The sequence below is a fragment of the Priapulus caudatus genome, unplaced genomic scaffold (genome assembly GCF_000485595.1).
Source record: "Priapulus caudatus unplaced genomic scaffold, Priapulus_caudatus-5.0.1 Scaffold858, whole genome shotgun sequence".
Classification (NCBI taxonomy): Eukaryota; Metazoa; Priapulida; class Priapulimorpha; order Priapulimorphida; family Priapulidae; genus Priapulus; species Priapulus caudatus.
In genome coordinates, this window is record NW_014577919.1 from 37,934 (window position 1) to 50,333 (window position 12,400).

At 46.6% G+C, this 12,400-nt stretch overlaps 1 protein-coding gene across 1 annotated transcript in view; it reads left to right on the forward strand.

Moving 5' to 3' along the window:
- Positions 1 to 12,400, forward strand: part of LOC106814032 (ligand of Numb protein X 2-like) — a 34,978-nt gene that overhangs the window by 4,941 nt on the left and 17,637 nt on the right. The window lies entirely within an intron of this gene.

Sequence of the window (12,400 nt, forward strand, 5' to 3'; positions counted from 1 at the left end):
TATGTATATATATATATATATATATATATATATACATAGTCAAGAACACGTAAACAGCAGTACATGTGGTTTTGATATAGTCTAGCATGTGATTTCGTTTTTTCTGAGTCATGGTAAAAGGCTGTGTCACAAGACGTTCGGCACACATGTTCAACGCGGACATGCTTAAAACAGATACTTTCACACGGGGAGAGAATTTCAAAATTATTTCGATGGAAGCCAAATTCTTGCGTGTATTGGAAAGCGTACGACTGACCGTGAAACCGCCGTTTACAGCAGGTGGCACGATCAGAGCTGCGCCTCAAATTACCAGCTTCAGTGGATCAGTAATCCGAGCTCCGGGGGAGGGGGCGGCGGAGGAGGATGGGGAGGGGCGGAGGAGGGGTGGGGGTGGCGCCCGGAGCCTAACGAAGGCTAAATTGGTCAGTAAGTGATCTGTGAGCGGTCAGTAAGCGGTCTCGGGGTCTCGGATTTAGTGCATCACGCTTAAAGCTAACCTACAAAAGTGATGTGAGGTCTGTCTTCTCGGATGCCAGGCCGCACTACGACGATTTCTCGTTTACGGCAACGAACATTTTTGTCGTGCGACGTAGACTTAGGGTTAATAAAGTAACTAAGGGTTATTGAGAGTCAACCTGTTGGGCTCTGCCACAGTGCCCTTTACGAGGCAGGGTCAGTCTACGTATAGACCGTTGATTATGCAAGAGATTGCGGTTGGCAACTAACACCTTGCATACACGTATTTTATTGGTAAGATAGGAAGTGTACCAAGAGTAGATAATATAACATAGATGTTATATTATCTACTCTTGAAGTGTACCGAGAAAAAAAGCAGTAAGCAGGATATTCAGCCAGGCTTATGATAAACAACTTCTACCTTTGCCCTGCGTAGCTCTTTGAGCTTAACCTGCTGTCTATTTATGACAACAGAGACCCTATAATAAAACCCCTGTTCCTGAACTTGATCAGCATTCTATTGAATCGCCCGCTGTACGTAGAACGTCACGTGCGGCCGCAATGAACGTTGTCGATCATTACCTCCGCGCAACGGAGTTGCAGGGAGGTAATGTAATCGCTCTCGTGTGTGTGTTCGTGTGTGTGTTCGTGTGTGTGTAGCGTTGGCGCGATCGATTCAGCACCAGCTTGCCTTAGGGCGTCCAGTCAGCAGCAGCTCGCCTTAGGGCGTCCAGTCAGCAGCAGCTCGCCTTAGGGCGTCCAGTCAGCAGCAGCCAGCAGGGAGCCAGCTGTTATACACATGTACGCTCGCGGAGGTATGCACTCTCTTTGAGTGCCCTCTGTCTAGTTATGAATGTTGTTATTATTACCAAAAAATTCATATTTCAAAAGCGTCGATCATATTATTTCATAAAAGTGTCGATCGAAGCCTTCCGTTCGGCTGTCGGCAATGTTGACCTTGAATCGCCTGGCTATATACCAGAGTGTCGTCGTCGCTTTCATCATTGATTCTCTCGCTACTGCTGCTGCTGCTGGTGGTGGTGATGGTGATAGTGGTGCTGTTTGTGCACGGGGCTGCCTCAGGCCGCAGTGTTCGCTCGTCGCCAACAGCCACTTATGAGCGAGCCGGAGCGCACAGCGTTTCCATGTTCCCGGCAACGCACATGCACACACACAATTCTCCCTCTCTTTCTTTCTGCTTTCTAAATTCTCATTGTTATTTTTTCCGTATTGACTCTGGACTATGGCTTCACCGTGTGTGTGTATGCGTGTGCCGTGGCCCGTGACCAAACACGCACGCTCTCTTCATTCATGAATGCCTGCGGGCTGTCAGCCAGCCTACTGAGCAAATTGTACCGGAGTAATTCTGGACGGCCGAGAGCTTAGTATGCTTGTCTACACTCTACAGTCGTGCAGGGGCAGGATTATTGCATGTAGTTACCGTCGGAGAATTCAGCCGCGTGTGTACATGCACAGCAGCGTCAATGCTCATGCTCACGAATAGAGAGCGTTTCATGCGGGTTATGTGCTATGTTTAGTGGGTTGACTATGACGGGCGTTTGAAAGGTAGTAATGGATTAAGGGAAAAGAGTTTAGTCGAAATTAGACTGGGTTTTCGTCCGAAAGAACGCGGACGTATTCTGCAAGGTGGCTGCATTTAGCTGAGTGGGCAGTCGTTTAGCAGTCTAAATTATTTAGCCATCACTAAAGATTAGCAATGTCATCTCAAATGCCAAGATAGCATCGTCTGAAAGAACACATCGCTACTGCATGTATTTTGTTTAAAGTAGCAAACATTTAGCAGTCACTAATTATTTAACAATTATTTAGCCCTCACTAAGAGTGCAATATTGCACTAAGAGTTGCTAATTAGCAATGTCATCTGTGACATCTGTGACATCAGTGTCATCATTTGCTACATCGCTAAGGAACTGGCACCCTCTTCTTCTGCATACCTATGGAACCAATACGGAGATCTGTTACATCAGAAGGAAAATGATGTTAACCATCATCTGTTACAACTCTTGGATAGATACCATCACCTGCTGTATCACTAGCGAAGCATCATATGCTGCATCACTAGGAGAAACATCATCTACTACTGCATCCCTAGATAAGCAGTGCCATAAGTTTTTGGGTCACTAGGAAGGAAGTGATCTCATTACCTCCGCCCAACGGAGTTGGAGGAGGTTATGTGATCGTGTGTTCGTGTGTTAGTGTGTTCGTGTGTTAGTGTGTTCGTGTGTTAGTGTGTTCGTGTGTTAGTGTGTTCGCGTGATCGATATTAGCGCGTCAAGTCAAGCCAGCCAGCCAGCTCCAGCAGCAGTCAGCAGCAGCCAGCAGCGAGCGGTGAGCCAGCTCGTAACACACACATGTTACATGTACGCTGGCGTATATCGTGGATTTTATGTATTTATGTGTTCGTGAGTCGTATGGCGTATGGCGTATGTCGCTGGCGGAGGTATGCACTCTCCGTGAGTGCCCTCTGTCTAGTTTAACATGATTGTGCTAATAAGGACGTGTCACGCATTTTGTGCACTTCGGGAAGGAAGCGACGTTCTCATTTTCTGCGTTACCAGGGAAGCTGCATTCTCATTTTCTGCGTTACCAGGGAAGCTGCATTCTCATTTTCTGCGTTACCAGGGAAGCTGCATTCTCATTTTCTGCGTTACCAGGGAAGCTGCTTTCTCGTTTTCTGCGTTACTAGGGAAGCGGCACTCTCATTTTCTGCGTTACTAGGGAAGGGACATTCTCATTTTCTGCGTTACTAGGGAAGCACCATTCTTATTTTCTGCGTTACCAAGACAAGCTGCATTCTCATTTGCTGCATTACCAAGACAAGCTGCATTCTAATTTGCTGCATTACCAAGGAAAGCTGCTTTCTCATTTTCTGCGTTATATTACTAGAAAAGGTGCAACTCTCATTTTCTGCGTTACCAAGCGTCACAGCAGCCGCACATCTTCCTGCATGGCACTAGGTAAGGTTAGTAGCGCTCATATAGTCTATGTTCCCCAGCCCCCAGGGTACTGCCGGAACGTACCCTGGTAACTATTTGATATGGTTAGGGTTAGGGAGTAGGCGTAGGCGACTCCCTAGACTCGTTAGTGGAGTAGGCGAGGTACGGTCCGGCATACTAGATAGTACCAGGGTACGTTCCGCCAGTACCCTGGGGGACATAGACCCTCTCAGCGTTAGTAGCACCGCCATTTGCAGCGTCGCTATGCAAGCTGTTCCATTGCCTGGCGCATCTCCAATTAAACAGTACTGTTCACTGCATTTCTACGAAAGTATTCCTGTCAACTGATGCGTCGCTAGGGAGGCAGTGTTTTTAACAAGCTTCGCTAGAAAAGTGACTGCTTCGTCAGGTTGCCAATGGTGTGACGAAGGTATAATGATTACACACGCCTACTGATCAGTGCGTTTATGTATATAAAGAACACATATCGCTACTTGCATGTATTTAGTTAAAGTAGCAAACATTTAGCAGTCACTAATTATTTAGCAATTATTTAGCCCTCACTAAGAGTGCAATATTGCACTAAGAGTTCCTAATTAGCAGTGTCATCTGCTACATCAGTTGGGATCAGTGCCATCATCTGCTATATCGGCAAGGAACTGGCACCCTCTTCTGCATTCGTGTGAAGCTGTGAAGCATTCTGTGAAGCATTCGGTGATTAGCCGTGATAACGAGCAGTAATTCTGACATTTCCGTGACTGCCTGCGTGAAAGGGTGTACACTTGTGGAGGGCCACTTTTAACTTGGATTTCATTTAGCCCATTACGTATTCGATTTTCTTTTTATCCTTTCTTTCGTTGCTGCATCTGTCTTTCGGTTCTCCCTAAATAAACTAATTTGTATGATGCGTCTGTGCACTGCAGAGTTGTAGGAAGCAGCCATGAGAAGAAAGTGGTTGAATCCGTGCTTGATTCACGAGTTTCGTGATGACGTAATGAAAATACGCGCAAATCGTCGCAACTCCTCTCTTCTTCTCTGTTTTAGAGAAGCCTCCGCTTCTTCTTCTACCACCTCGTTCACGATGCTCGGGTGATTGTATTGCGCTGTACTATTGATTGATTGCGATGAGCTAACAAACTTGCTCAGGTTTGGAGAAGCGAAAGGAAAGAAAGAGTAAGAAAAAAACCAGTCACATACCGGTACCTTTATATCAAACATGTTTATATCACATCATATAATCATTTATAGCAATATATATCAATGATAAGCTCTTGATCACGTCACTGCAGAATTGAGTGGTTACAGCTACCTACACTAGAAATCCACATTGAACACATGAAACTCTGATTTAACATGGAAATATGATTTTAACATCTTCATCTGCTAGAACGAAAATCGTGTCGTGAGCGGTCGGCTCTCAGACTGAAAAGTTTAGACGGCGTTAGTGATGGATGATGAGTGCCTGTTGCAGGTTTAGCGTGTGCCAACGTACGCTGCTACGAACGCAGTGTCGGCTAACAACGCTTTAGAAACTCATCCATAGGCAAAACTTTAACTATGCATGTTTACTTGCTACTCGTTTTTACCCGAGTATATACATGGAAGTTTGCCTAAACCCCCGAAATCGTTCTCGAATTCATGATCTTGCTTGTTGGTTGAGGCGAAAGAGGCAGTTAAAGCGAAAGAGCGACAAAATCGATTCAGTAGAAGAAGGGTCATGGCTAAACAGTTTGCTATTTCTAGAGATAGTAATAGAGTAGAAGAGTCAAGAACAAACGCAAGTAGCTCATGCGCAGGGAAATTGGACACAAATTACAGGCAGTAGGCCTATATGCAACGTGCGATCGAATTTATAGTATGCTCACTCAGCAGTATATAATCTTCTTTTCACTATACATTGCGCAATTATTTGTATATCATGTCCACGTCTGTTGTGGATGTACACGACTATAAATATTTATACCCTGCTCAGGTGTAAATATATGCATGCATGCAGCTATCAGGTGTGATTATATGCGACCGGTGCAATGTTTGGTTAAAAGCGTAAACGTATCAAATGGCAATTACGGGGAGCTAGTCGATGTGTACGCTGTTCTGTTGCCCTGTCGCGTGTGATCGATCGCTGGGAGAACATAGCCGATGAGAGCGAGAAGGGGGAGGCAGAGAGGCAGATAGGCAGAGCGAGAGAGCAAGAGAGAGGGGGGGGGGAGAGCGAGAGAGCGAGAGAGAGAAAGGGAGAGCGAGAGAGCGACAGAGAGAAAGAGAGAGGAGTAAAGTGGTCTTGCCCGTGGAAAATGGTAGACACATGACGTCGTTATTTGAAACATCGACAGTCGGGCTAGCCTGCTGCGCAGTTAACTGGCTTTTCTTGCTCTCACTCTCTAAGATGACTGAGCAGTTTACACTTTTCTTCAAACGAATGTTTGGTCAACAATTTAGGTTCTAAATTATTTAAGTGTCAATTCCAAACGAGTAGCTAAGCTCAAGATGCAGCGTTGTATTAACGTTGGAATATTGGTATAACAGCCGTCTATATTATATGTGAATTTAACGTACTTGCATCATACGCCTGGATAATAAATATGAGGCTATAAATCCGGCTGGTTGGTGAAACCTAAGTATTTTTATTAGTAAAATGTCTGAGATCTGATATCTTAGATAGTTTTGTGCATTCTGTGCCGTGACGCGACACGCACGCTCTAATGTATGAAAAAGAGTATTACATGCATTAATACCAATTTGTTGAATTAATAATATAACAATAACCCCCCTACAAATATTAGTATTCCTTTCTTGAAAATATATGATTACCTTAATTTATCTGTTGCTAGCTATGGAACGTTTCAGTTCTTGTGATAGTCTAACATGGATTGCTTACGTTGGTATAATTTTATGCCGATAGCATATCTTTCGCGTCGTCACGTGAACTGTTTGTTAGTCACTCTCCGATTGGACGAACTTGCACTTTGCTCGCTTCTGCTAATAATGGCAGCAAGCTGGTCGTGTGTCTTGCGTTTGTTTCTAGCGATCGCTCGCTGTCGTGCGCCATGTCACACGCACGACGTGTGAGCGTCGCATCGCTTTCATTTGCCTCATCAATAATTCGAACGGGAGAAGGCGAAGAACGGTTAGGCCGGTTTTCTCGTGGGCACTGGAGAGAAAACGAGCCCGTGTTGTGTGTGTGCGTGTGCTAGATTCAGCGACCCCCACCTCCGGGGGGAGGTGATGAGTGAGGCGTAGGATATGCGGCCGTTCGTGGCGTGGTTATCGTGATGGCTGTTTGTGATTGTGAAGCTGGGATCGATGGCTGTTTGTGATTGTGAAGCTGGGATCGATGGCTGTTTGTGATTGTGAAGCTGGGATCGATGGCTGTTTGTGATTGTGAAGCTGGGATGGCTGTTTGTGATTGTGAAGCTGGGATGGCTGCTTCACCTTAATCGTCGCTGTGCCGGTGTGCTGCTGAACGTGCGTTAATTAAAACGTGATTATAGTGTGAAGCCTTGCGTGATCTCACTGCTATTACCGTGTGTGTGTGTGCGTGCGTGCGTGCGTGCGTGCGTGCGTGGCGTGCGTGCGTTGCGGTGATGTGTGTGTGTGTGCGCTGCGTAGCGTGCGTGCGTCCTGTGTGTGTGTGTGCGTGCCCGTGCGTGCGTACGTGCGTTGTGTGTGTGTGTGTCTGTGTGTGTGTGTTGTTGTGTGTGTGGTGTGGCGTCTGTGTGTGTGCGTGCGTGCGTGGCGTGCGTACGTGCGTGTGTGTGTGGTGTGTTGTGTGTTGTGTGTGTGTGTGTGTGTGCTGTGTCTGTGTCTGTGTCTCTCTGTGTGTGTGTGTGTGTTGTGTGTGTCGTGTGCTGTTGTGTGTGTGTGTTGTGTGTGGCGTCTTGTGTGTGCAGTACGTCGTGTGTGTGTGTGTGTGTGTGTGTGTGTGTGCTGTGTCTGTGTCTGTGTCTGTGTCTGTGTCTTGTGTCTCTGTGTGTGTGTGTGTTGTGCTGTGTGTGTGTGTGTGTGTGTGTGTGTGTGTGTTGTGTGTATGTGTGTGTGTGCGTGTGTGTGCTGTGGGTGTGTTGTGTGTGTGTGTGCGGTGTGTGTGTGCGTGTGTGTGTGTGTGCACGTGTGTGTGTGTGTGCGTGCGTGCGTGCGTGCGTGCGCGCGCCGGCGCGTGTGTGTGTGTGGTGTTTAATGGGTGGCGTTGAGAATTATGAGCGGTAAATACGAATAGAGAAATACGAAATATGTGGGTACCGTGCGTGCGTGTGGCATACGTATATGTAATGCGTATGCATGTGCAATGCCGCATGTGTACGTACACATACACACGCGCACACACGCACGCACACATATATATACATACATTTATGGACCCGCGATCGGTCATTTCGCTTTTGTTTCAAAATATAGCAGCGAAACCCTTACACATATGTGCACTGGATTTAGGGCAACGTACTGGCTGAGAATCCCCAGTACAGGCAATCTACGTGTCTGAATGCGTGAATATGGTAATGCATTAGTTCCTATATTAAATAATATATAATAATATAATATTATCATATTATATATATAATATATATATATATATAATAGGTGATGGGAGTACGGATTGAGGCTGTAACGGCGTACCTAGGGATTATTCGTTAATAATATGGTGTTGCAAAGTATTGTAGTGGTATCGCGTAGAATATTATTGATATGCAAGTGCATCGTATAATCCGCCGGTTGGTATTTGTTTTTAGCCGTCATGAATCGATCTTAATGTGATAGTCTACGTCTTGTAATGCACAACTCAAAGGATTTTAGACGGCGTGGCCTAATACGCCGTGAATTTGCACCTTAAGAGCTCTCAGCTAATATAATTGCTGTGTACATATTGACAGAGCTGAGATGTTGTTTCATATAGCAATGACAGTAAATGAAATCGCTATCTCTCTGCTCTCTCTCATCGATCTCTCTCTCTCTCTTCTTCATCTTTCTCTCTCTGCCTCTCATTCTCTCTCTCTCTCTCTCTCTCTCTAGTATATATATAGTATATGGTATATATATATAGTATATATATATATATATTCTAATATACCCATAGCAAGAACACAGTAAACAGGCAAGTACAATTGTGGTTTTGATTATAGTCTAGCATGTGATTTCGTTTTTTCTGAGTCATGGTAAAAGCTGTGGTCACAAGAACGTTTTCGGGCACACATGTTCTAACGCGACATGCTTAAAACAGATACTTCACAGACGGGGAGAGGATTTCAAAAATTATTTCGATGGAAGCCAATTCTTGGCCGTTGGTAAATTGGATAAAGCGTACACGAACTGACCGTGAAACCGGCTCGTTTACAAGCAGGTGGCACGATTCAGAGCCTGCGCCTCAACAATTAAACAGCTTCAGTGGATCAGTAATCCGAGCTGCCGGGGATAGGGGGCGCGGAGGAAGGATGGGCGAGGGGCGGAAGGAGGGGTAAGGGGTGGCGCCCGAGCCTAACGAGGCTAAAATTGGTCCAAGTAAAGTGATCTGTGAGCGTCAGTAAGCGGTCTGCGGGGGTCTCGGATTTATGCTGCATCACGCTAAAGCTAAGCGCTACAAAAGCGATGTGAGGTCTATCTTCTCGATGCCAGGCGCGCACGTACGACGAAATTTCTCGTTTACGGCAACGAACATTTTTGTCGTGCGAACGTAGACATGTAGGTTAATAAAGTAAAACTAAGGGTTAATTGAGCAGTCAACGAGCTGGTTGGGCTCTGGGCCACGTGACCTTTACGAGGGCAGGGTCAGTTACGTATAGACCGTTGTTTATGCAAGAGATTGCGGTTGGGCACTAACACCCTTAGCATACACGTATTTTATTTGTAATGATAGGAAGTGTAACCAAGAGTAGATATTAATAACATAGAATGTTATATAATCTACTCTTGAATGTGTACCGAAGAAAAAAGCAGTAAAGGGCAGGATATTCAGCCAGGCTTATGATAAACAACACTTCTACGCTTTGCCGCTGACGTAGCTCTTTGAGGCTTAACACTGCTGTCTAGTTTTATTGAACAACAGAGACGCCTATAAAATAAAACCCCGTTTCCCTGAACTTGATCAGGGGCATTGCTATTGAATCGCCCGCTGTACGTAGAACGTCAGCGTGCGGCGCAATGAAGCGTGTCGATCATTACCTCCTCCGCGCCAACGGAGTTGCAGGGAGGTAATGAATCGCTCATCGTGTGTGTGTTCGTGTGTGTGTTCGTGTTGTGTGTAGCGTTGGCGCGATCGATTCAGCACCAGATTGCCTTAGGGTCGTCTCAGTCAGCAGCAGCTGCGGCTAGGGAAGTCCAGTCAGCAGCAGCTGCGCCTTAAGGGCGTCCAGTCAGCAGCAAAGCCCAGCAGGGAGCCAGCTGTTATACACAATGTACGCTGCGCGGGAGGTAATGCACTCTCTTGAGTGCGCGCTCTGTCCCTAGTTATAGAAGTGCTTTTGTTATTATTACCAACAGAAATTCATATTTCAAAAGCGTCGATCATATGATTTCATAAACAGTGTCGATCGAACCTTCCCGTCGGTTGCGTCGGCAAATGTTGCCTTTCCGTCGCCCCCGCCTGGCTCTATACCGAGTGTCGCCCTCGGCTCGCCTTTCATCATGTGATTCTCTCCGCCTACCTGCTGCTGCTTGCGCTGCTGCTGTGGTGGTGATGTTGATTAGTGGTTGGCTGTTGTGGCACGGGGCCGAGCGCCCCGGCTGCCGCTCAGGCCGCAGTGGTTCGCCCGCGTGCGCGTCGCCAACAGCCAGCCTTTATGAGCGACGCCGGATGCGCACCCGAGCGTTTCCAGATGTTCGGCCGCAACGCACATGCACACACACACACACACTCGCCCGCCCTACGCACACGCAGCACACACACACACGCACACCGCACCGGACGGACGACGCCGACGCCACCCGCACGACACACAGGCACAGCAACGCCCGGTGTCGAGCATGTCTAGCAAGTGCTGGAGTAGCGAGACCCGTGCCCGGCGTCCGCCGCCCATCGCTATAGTACGGCGACCATGTTCTAGAATCAGCAATATCTCCTCCAGCGAACGCGCTCGTTCGAATACAGTATAGCAGCAGCTTGTACGAATGGAGATTTCGCCCTGCGTCCTCCTCTCTTTCTCTCCTCTTCTTCTCTCTCGTCTTCTCTCGCTTTGCTCTCGTCTCTCTCCTCATTATCTCTACTGCTCATCGGCTCCACGCATCTTCTCTCGTCATCTCCCTCTCTGCTCGTCTCTCTCTCTCTCCTTCCCCCCTCTCTTTCTTTCTCTCTCTCTCTTTCGTCGATTCTCGGCGTGCGCGTATTATTTCAAAGGTGAAACGCTCACCGTGTAACCGTAGCTTTACGACATATACGTTTTACAGAATATGCCACACACATACAGACAGTCATAAGGATATACGTTTTACAGAATCTATGCTCTGTAGTTCTACGCCAGTCAATGTGGGCAGCGGGTGGTACCGTTCAGTAATGAACGAGTGGCGTGGACAGTCGTAAGAAGGGTCATTGGTGAAGTCTCCTGGGGCCAACAAGGGTGGGTGTGTGTGTGGGTGGGGTGGGGGGGGGCTTGCAAATACGACCAGCGAGGTGGACCGTATGGAGACCCTCTCTCAGTAGGATTCAGCTGCGTGTTTTAGTGCTTGCTTTAGACATGGCAGCAATCGCTGGTTTCTAGTGAACACCAAATTTGTGAAACAATGAGTATAGAATGGAACATTGAAATGGTGACGTAGATTATCTCGCATTTTTTCTCATTAGTTTTTCTGCTATTGATTATTGGACGGTGGGGATGCTCCTGATGCGTCCTTCTTCCCCGAATCCGCTAGTCAAAAGGGATGTTGTGGCACGCACGAAGACAAGCAAAGGATCTCCGACAAACCGAGTGCAATGAGTCGAATTCGTCAGCTGAAATTCTGTCATTGTCGGCTTCAATAGCGCACATTTTCGTCGGCTTTTCGTCAGAGCGACGACGTGCGTGATTATAGCTCAACTATATTCGCCAAGACCCTGCTATGAAGCAGGTTCGATCGCCGAGACGTGCAGCGCTAGCGATAAATTTATGCTAACGTACCTTTCGTATAACGATCGCGAATATAGTTAACTGCTAAATATCATTGCTGCTACAGTTAATTTTCGCAAAGTTGTGCTGCTACAATCGCCACGGGCATTATTAATCTAACTGATAACACGGCCGACGAAATCGTATTGATCACCGCTTGACATGGTATGCGGCGTGTATAATATAGGATCTATAATATACACTCCTGATGGTATGAGGCGCGGCAGTCCGTGTTCGTGTTGTTAGATGTGTTTATCGATGATCGCATTGCTAATGCTAACGCGAACTGACAGCTGGAAAAAAGGCCTGAGATTGCGGATGTATCCAGTGCCAGCGCACATCAGTCGTTCAGCCGGTCGGTCCATATAGCACAGAACAAAACTGCTGCGGTGTTTTGTAATAGAATGCAGCAATATTTTCGCTTTGGCAATAGGGGGTACTGATAGTTAGTGTACTAGGGTGGTAAAGAATTCCTGTGCACATGTGTATTGCGGTAGGCCTCGATGTATCCTTGGTATGTTGGTGCCGCGCTGCTATTTTGACACGTTATTAATGGGATTTTGCTTAATAAGTGGCAATGAAATATGAATAGGCAAAAAGTCGTCTTGTAATGGCAGGTACGGAGTGGTTCTGAGTGTTACTGAACTTTCTGTGCAACCGGTGTAACATTTTCAGTGAATCAGAACTCCTGTATAGACCTACGCTTACTATCTCTCAATAATATGCACAGAGATGCTCTTATACCTTTCGACGTGTCGAGTTCTTTCTCGTTCACCCCTTTCTTACTCTTCTCTCTCCCGCGCACTCTCTCTCTATATATCTATCTACCATCAACCTATCTATCTATCTATCTATCTATCTATCTATCTATCTATCTATCTATCTATCTATCTATCGATCTATCTATCTATCTATCTA